Below are 7,932 nucleotides of genomic sequence, written 5' to 3'. Positions count from 1 at the left end.
GTCTTGGTAATTGACAGGTCTACCTGTGCTCTTGCATTCCTGTCATTGAAATAGAAGGTATGTTTCTAAGGTGTGTTTTACTAAATCTTATTTTTATTACAGACAGTAAATTCAGTTCATGTTGACTAGCACTTAAATTCATAAATTACAGTAGCAATGAAGACGATCCTGAGAGTGATGTCCTTTCCTGAGAAATTTGGAAATTTTGCTCTACAAATGCCAGGAGGAGTCCCCAGTAAGATTTCATACTGTTGTAGAACACACACACTACCTTTCCAGATAGATGTGATATTTCATCATGAGCATAATTTGTTTTCTGTGAAAAAATTTATTCTGTTCATCTTGCTGATGACAAGTTGAGGCAATTTGGGTGACTGTTTTTCTGAAATGTATTTTCTAGCACCAGAAAAATAATGACTTGTGGTGCTAATATTATTTGGAAGAAGCAGATGAGAGTCTTAGGACTGAGACAGCACACAAAGCTCAGCACTTTGGAGACAGTGACACAAATTATGTCTTGAAAAGAGGATGTGGGAATTTCACTCATTAAAGAGAGGAAGGAAGCCTGTCCCATGAGGAATCAGAGAAATGATGAAGGCAGAGTTTGTGTGACAGCACTGTTCATACAAAAATAGGTACGTGAAGTAACCCCTGGAAATAAAGTTCAGATGCAGTAAGGTATTTACTGGTGTAGGAGCACGGCTGCTCTGGAGAATTGCAGGGCAACCCAGTTGGGTCGTAGCCCAGGCAGGACTGGGCAGCACATCAGCTGACACCTGGAACTAGCTTTAAGGCAAGAGGATCCCACAGAAAGAAAAAAGGTGATGCAAAACTGCCTCAGTTCCCAAGTTCCATGTGTTTCATAGACACCACCTGGCAAGGGAAGCAGAGCATCTAGACATAGTAAAACATGTCTTGGTGTCAAGAAAGGATGGGAAGGTAACATGAGAGAAACCACAGTAGGTTCAGTTCCCAAAGACATATTTGTATGTAGTAGGCAGCTGCAACAGGTTGGCACTCTGGGCCTGAACTTCGTTGCGTGGCCTGAACCATGATGCTACTTTTAGCAATGTTCACAATTCAGTTTCTACTGCCTTCTATTTTCCAATGATTTTGCTGGTTTCAAAGAGATGAAACCCTACCGTACAGGTTTACACCTTCTCTGATGTACTACCTACCTCCTGGATAGGAAACAGTGATAAATTCTGTTTATGATACAAGGGAAGCTGCAGGGACACTGCACAACCACCTAGCAAAACATCGCTATCTCTGAGACATCATGCCATCTGAAGCCTTCCAAAGTCCCACAGTAAAATGATTCATTGGGTTAAGGGCAGGACATAGGGCTTTCTTTGATCAAGGTTTCTTTGCAACCATTTCTTACTCCTACTTTCTCTGTCAAATTTTATAGTAAGGATCAGCACAGTAACTATACACAAACCTATATTCAGTTCTTAATGTTGCATCAAATCAATTCCACGGCACCAAATTCACCTTTTGCATTAGCTGAAGAAACAGAATATATTTTTTCTCTGTAGATTCAGTGAAAGTTTTGGAGTAATTTGTAGTTGCAATATCAGGCTAAATTCCAAAGTGCTACATTAGTGAGGAATACGAAAGTAGTATGGCTAAAGATGAAAGAGAGACATTTATTGTGTATAGCTCCAGTTAATCACTTCTAATCCAGCAGTCTTTTCTGGAGTACACATAAATTTGCTTATACCCACAGATTCACAGACTAAGGTGCTGATATTGGTTGCAACAAAACATCTTGAGCTTGAAGAAAGGTGTGCTAAAGCCTGTAAATTACTGAACACTCACAATATTTTGTTCCTTGTAACACTTTTTATATAACATTTTATTTCACTGTTCTTTTCATCATAAACTTAGACAAAAAAAGTGATGCTCCTCTTCACATTCTTACTGATATCTCTGTGAAAAGCCCAGTAGCAGCCATCAAATACATTATTAGAATCTATGCACTTAAAAGGAACAATCATTTCTAGAAAAGAATAGGACAGGAAAGAAGATTGCTGCTGTGTTGGAGAAGAAGCAGCAGTAGTTCCGCTGAACTTAAGCCAGACAGAAGGTAAAACAGCAACTACAAGGCAGAGGCAGTATGTTAAAGGGAAAGAGGTGGGTGCGTGGGAAGGGGAAACATTAGTAAAACAGCTTGTGGAAATATCCACCTACATGGTATTCAAAATTTGCCCTAAATTTTACTCCAGTATAGGTAATCCTGATCTCACTGAATTTTCCTGCACAATAAATTTACTTATACTGTTTGTTTTCTTCTTCTAACTCACTTCTAAACTGTATTTTATTATTGAGGTATATTTGTTTAGGGCCTGTAAGAAATTTGTTGAAGTTTTGCCATGGTTACCTAAAATCTACTGCTACTAGTGACCCGTATTATTACTTTTAAACCAAAACCCACAAGGGTTTCTTCAGATGATGTTTTGCTCGTCCCTTACAGGCAAATTCACCAATCCAGAGATCTGAAAGCCAAAACCAAATGATAAAGCTTTCTGTTAAGACTTTCTACAAAAGCATTCTGCTAGTCTTTTACAAATCTATATGATCCCAATGTATGATGTTTTGTTTTAAGAAAAGGGGAAGGTATTCTTGATTCAATAATTTGAAATCCCATTATATACCTTCACTATACTTCTGTCTAAAACATGTCTCTCCTACATATATTTTCACAAGGGAGCTACCTGAATTGGACATTGCTTCACTTCCTGCTGACTGCAATTCTTTTTCTGTTTCAAGACTCCCTGCTATTAGAGGGACTAAAACTTTTAGCTGGTGAAGGATCTGGAGCACAGGTCTTATGAGGAGCCTGGAGAAAAGGAGGCTCAGGGAAGACCTTATCGCTCTCTACAACTACTTGAAAGGAGGCTATAACCATGTGAGAGTCGGTCTCTTCTCCCAGGTAACAAGTGATGGGATGAGAGGAAATGGCCTCAAGTTGCACCTGGAGAGGTTTAGATTGGATATTAGGAAAAATTTCTTCATGGAAAGGGTTGCCAAGCATTGGAACAGACCACCCACGGATTGAGTCCCAATCCCTGGAGGTATTTAAAAGACATGTAGATATGGTGCTTAGGGACATGGTTTAGTGATGGACTTGGCAGTGCTGGGTTAATGGTTGGATTCAAGATCTTAATGGTCTCTTCCAACCTAAATGATTCCAGGATTCTGTGATTCTACTTCAGCTCAACCAACAGACCGAAATACAGGTGGTGTGACTGTCCGCAAGTAATTCTGCTGCTACTTCTCCTACTTTCATATAATTGACATGGGGTTTTTCTGCCACCTTTAATCCATGATTTTCTTAGGAGCGAAGAAAACTTTCTTACAATTATCTCATATTCAAAATCCAAATTACAGAGATAATGATGGTAGTATAAAAGGCAACATAAATGCTCTATCAAATGCTTAAAAAAATAAGTCTTCTGTTGCTCTGTAATGAACTGCATTAAGCCAGAGACCATCAGTACAGAGGGAGGTTATAGTTATTAGCAACACTGATGGGAGGCCTCCTGTTCAGAGTTCATCTGGTGATGATACTCATCTTCTCCATTACCAAGAATTAATGTCAAAGTATGAACTTCTCATGCATCATAAGCTGATGCTTCAACATGATCTGATCTTCTCTTGAAAAAAAAATATCTCATGAACATTGTACTATCACTTTTGTGTTAGTCAGCGTTATGATGCTACCATTCTCTCTTTTTATCTAATTGTATTATAATACATGGAACAAATCTTGATTTGTAAATCTTTCAGAGCAAGAAATTATCAGACTCTTGCCTTCATTACCAGACCCCCTATCACATTTGGATCCACCAGGTTGTATTTATCGCTCTGACTCAATGCATTAGGGAGAAAGAATTCTGATGCTGCATACTGACAGCATTACAAGAGAAAAATAAAATAGATATTTATAGAAAGAGGCTCTGACAGTAAACTGATATGCAGAAATACCAAAGTGATGCATCATTTACATATGAATGGTGTATGCCTTGAGCCTGCCTGTTCCCTGTTCTTTTGTCTTCTGTTCTCTGGAACATCAGATACAAGAAAATATTCCAATGAATTAATTAAAAAAAGTAATTAAATTTGAACAGCCTGTATCATCTCTGTATTATTCAGTAAACCATGCAAACATTTAATATTAGAGGTTGAATATGTACATTCACAGACTTGTTAAGCAGTGAGAGAGAATTCAGATTATCCTGAACTAAATTGCACCTTATTCACAAATATATTGCTTCTTCGAAAAACTCAAAAGAAAATACTACTTGTTAGAAATAGAGGGAGGAGAGGGAAGGAATAAAGGATGTGATCCTTTGCCTGGTAAAAAATCAGCCAAAAATATCTGAAAGTACAAACACTTGTGCCTTATGCCTTCACTTTATTTGCTAAAATGTAATACATGGAAGCACTAATCAGTACAAAATTTTAAAAAGATCAAGAGAAACAGCAGCTGGTCAAACAAGAAATTGGACACCAGTAGAAAGTAAAGTGTTGCTCTTATCACTTAGTTTGGAGATTTCAGTACTGGCGATTCCTAGATATATTTTCTGATCAGCTAACAATCCTGCAACAAAAGTTATCACTTTGATCCTATATGATAAAGAAAATGTTTGATAGAAAGCAAAAACTGAAAGAAGGCCTTTCAGTTTGTTTGTAGGAAAAGGCTTTCAAGAGAACGTGATCTTAAAAAACATAGTTTTGAGAAAATTAAGTATCTCAAGTAAGTCACTGGAGAAAATTACTGAATGGTCTTTGGAAAAATCACAGCTAATTTTTTTTTGTGTAAATTTGGCAAAAGACTGATCCTATATAGAAACCTTTTTTGGTAAAAAAAAATACACCAAACCCAGTAAAAAATAAGTAGCAAGAAGGACAGGGACACCAAGGGACTGCCTCTGCAGGCAACCCATGCTGGGGCAAGAACCCTCCTGAGGCCACCAAAGTAATATTTTCACCACTGCAGATGGCACATAGTTGATCTCCAGAGTTTTTTTGTTTTTCCTGATTACCTCAATCCTTATGAAAACTTTGTGTTAATTAGTGCCATTAGTGCCTTATTTTTTTGTTAATTTGGAGATGTGGAAAGGTCTGATGTAGATTTTTACAGTAACCTTCCATTATTCAAAAGGACAGTCATATGCCTGTAGCACAGGTAAGCCTACTCATGCTGCCTTGTCTTGAATAACAATAAAGCCAAAAAGACAGAGAGTTCAGCTGTTGAGCTCACTCCTCCTTTTGTTAGCTGAGTGAACTGGCATAAGCCAGCTCAAAGCCAGCTCAGCTGTGTATTTCTTCTGCTAAGGCATCTGCAGTTGCACTCAGCTGTATTCTGGCTTCAGGAGAGACAAAGTCACACAAAGAGAATTGGGTTCATGAGTTCTGTATCTGCAGTGGAAAATTTTCAACTCTGGGATGAAACACCTCTTGTCAGAGAGGACATTTAAGCAGGAAACCTCTTCAACTTCTCTCTTCCCTTACACATAGCCTCCTGAAAGTAGGGAATTAGCTGATGTAGTTGCCAAGACCAGAGAAGGGCCTCAAATGTCATCTATCTGGACTTCTGTAAGGCCTTTGACATGGTCCCCCACAATGTCTTTCTCTCTACATTGGGCAGATATAGATTTGATGGGTGGACAGCTCAGTAGATAAGAAATTGGTTGGACAGTCACATCCAAAGACTAGGGGTCTAAGGCTCCATGTCCAGCTGACATCAGTGACAAATGGTGTCCTTCAGCGGTCCGTACTGGAATCTGTGCTATTTAATGTTTTCATCACACGCATGGACAGTGGGATTGAGTGCACCCGCAGCAAGCTTGCGGAGGACACTGAGCTGAGTGGTACATTGACAACCTGAAGGATGGGATGCCATCCAGAAAGACCTGGACAAGTTTGAAGTGGGACCCTAGGAATTTCATGAAGTTCGACAAGGCCAAGTGCAACATCCTGCACATGTGTTGGGGCAACCCATCAGACTGGGGGATGAATGGATTGAGAGCAGCCCTGCTGAAAAAGACTTGAGGTGCTGGTGGCTGAAAAGCTGGACATGAGCCAACTGGGCTGCATCAAAAGCAGTGTGGCCAGAGGTCGAGGGAGATGATTCTGCCCCTCTGCTCTGCTCTTGTTAGACCCCACCTGGAGCATTGCATCCAGATCTGGGGTCCTCAGAATAGAAATGATATTGACCTGTTGGAGAGAGTCCAGAGGAAACCATGACAATGATCAGAGGGCTGGAGCGCCACTCCTATGAAGACAGCTTGAGAGAGCTGGAGCTGTTTAGCCTGGATTATAGCAGCTGTCCACTACTTGAAGGGGGCCTATAAGAAAGACAGGACAATCTTTTTAGCAGGGCCTGCTGTGATAAGACAAGGGATAATGGTTTTAAACTAAGAGATGGTAGACTGGTTTTAGTTTGGACTGGATATACAGAAGTAATTTTTTACAATGAGGGTGGTAAAACACTGGAACTGCAATAAAAGCTTAGAGGAATATTTATGGTCTTTGAAGAAGCATTCAGTCTCTGTCTACTTAGGGCTAACTCATGTAACTAAGGGCTGATGACCCTGCAGTAGTGCTGGGTCTAGAAAGAAACACCAAATTAAGGCTATTATGGACAAAAGTGTCTATTAGGGCACTAATATCTAGGGTGGGTAGAGACTAAGCAGCAAAGGTCATCACATGGCCTAACTCTAGTCCAAATGTTGTCACCTAATCTGAGAATGTCACCCAACTCCAAATCAAAATTTGTGGCAGCCTTTCTAAAAAAGAAGAGACTGAGGAAAGGGCATCTGATTTTTCAGTAAGACAAGTAGGTGGGAGAGCAGAATGGATAGACAGGTGGCAAGTATGACAGAATGAAGAACTGACTAAGAATTTCAGAGGTCATTGGAGGAGCAGATGAGAATGTGGAAAAAAGATGAACCAGCTGAGACACGGTGTGAACCAGTTGTGAAAAATCTGTTGGATGCTGTACCTCACCAAAGCCTTTTAAAGAAACTAATATATAATGACATAAAGGAAAACAAATCCTTCATTAATTAATAACTGAATGAAAGGTCAGAAATGAACAGTAGGAATAAATAATAAGTGGAAGGGAAGTTTCCAGTGATTTTCCAGAAAGTTGCTGTCCTGTGTTAAGAGGGGCACGCAGTGAAATAACAATGCTTATAAAAACACATAGTTATTTAATATAGTAAAAGCTAGGCCATATATCACAAAGAACTCCTAAGTGACTGGTCAATCAAGTGATAGATGGCATGTCAAGTTGATACATATACAAAAGAATGTGTGCGTGTGGAGAAAAAAAATCCCAACCACATATGTACCACATGGGTAATAAATGAGATGTTATTGATCAGGCAAAAGATCTTAAGAGTCATTGTGGGTAACCCCTTTAAAACATGCATGCTCAAGAATGTTCAAAATATTAATTAGCATGCTAAGAAATAAAAAACTGAGGAGTTATACAATAAAATCTGTAAAAGTATGACCGGTATGAAGAAGAGAAGAAAAATAGTCAGGATTATTCTTTACTGAATAGTCCCATTGACATCATCTTGCTAAAATGTCATACTAAATGACCATTATTCACTTCCCCTCTTTACCATCCCCCTACCCCCCCCCCCCCCAAATATAAGTAATAGTTTTGCCCAACTAAAATATCTGGCAGAACTTTCAGAAGAAACAAAATATTTCAGCACAACCATGGGACTCCTTGCTAGAGCACGTTTTAGGTAACAACTTCTATCAGTTTATAGATTCAGGAATTCTTTCAGTCACCCCATAAAGAAAAATTCAACAAAGTCTTTTTAAAATTATGAATACTTCTGGAACAATAGAGAAAATGTGCCTGGTTACACTGTCAGGACTCTGAAACCCACTGGGGCAAAACAG

The sequence above is a fragment of the Chiroxiphia lanceolata genome, chromosome 3, assembly GCF_009829145.1.
Source record: "Chiroxiphia lanceolata isolate bChiLan1 chromosome 3, bChiLan1.pri, whole genome shotgun sequence".
NCBI classification, from domain to species: Eukaryota; Metazoa; Chordata; class Aves; order Passeriformes; family Pipridae; genus Chiroxiphia; species Chiroxiphia lanceolata.
The sequence above is the reverse complement of the archived record's forward strand: the minus strand, read 5'-3'. Positions refer to the sequence as shown.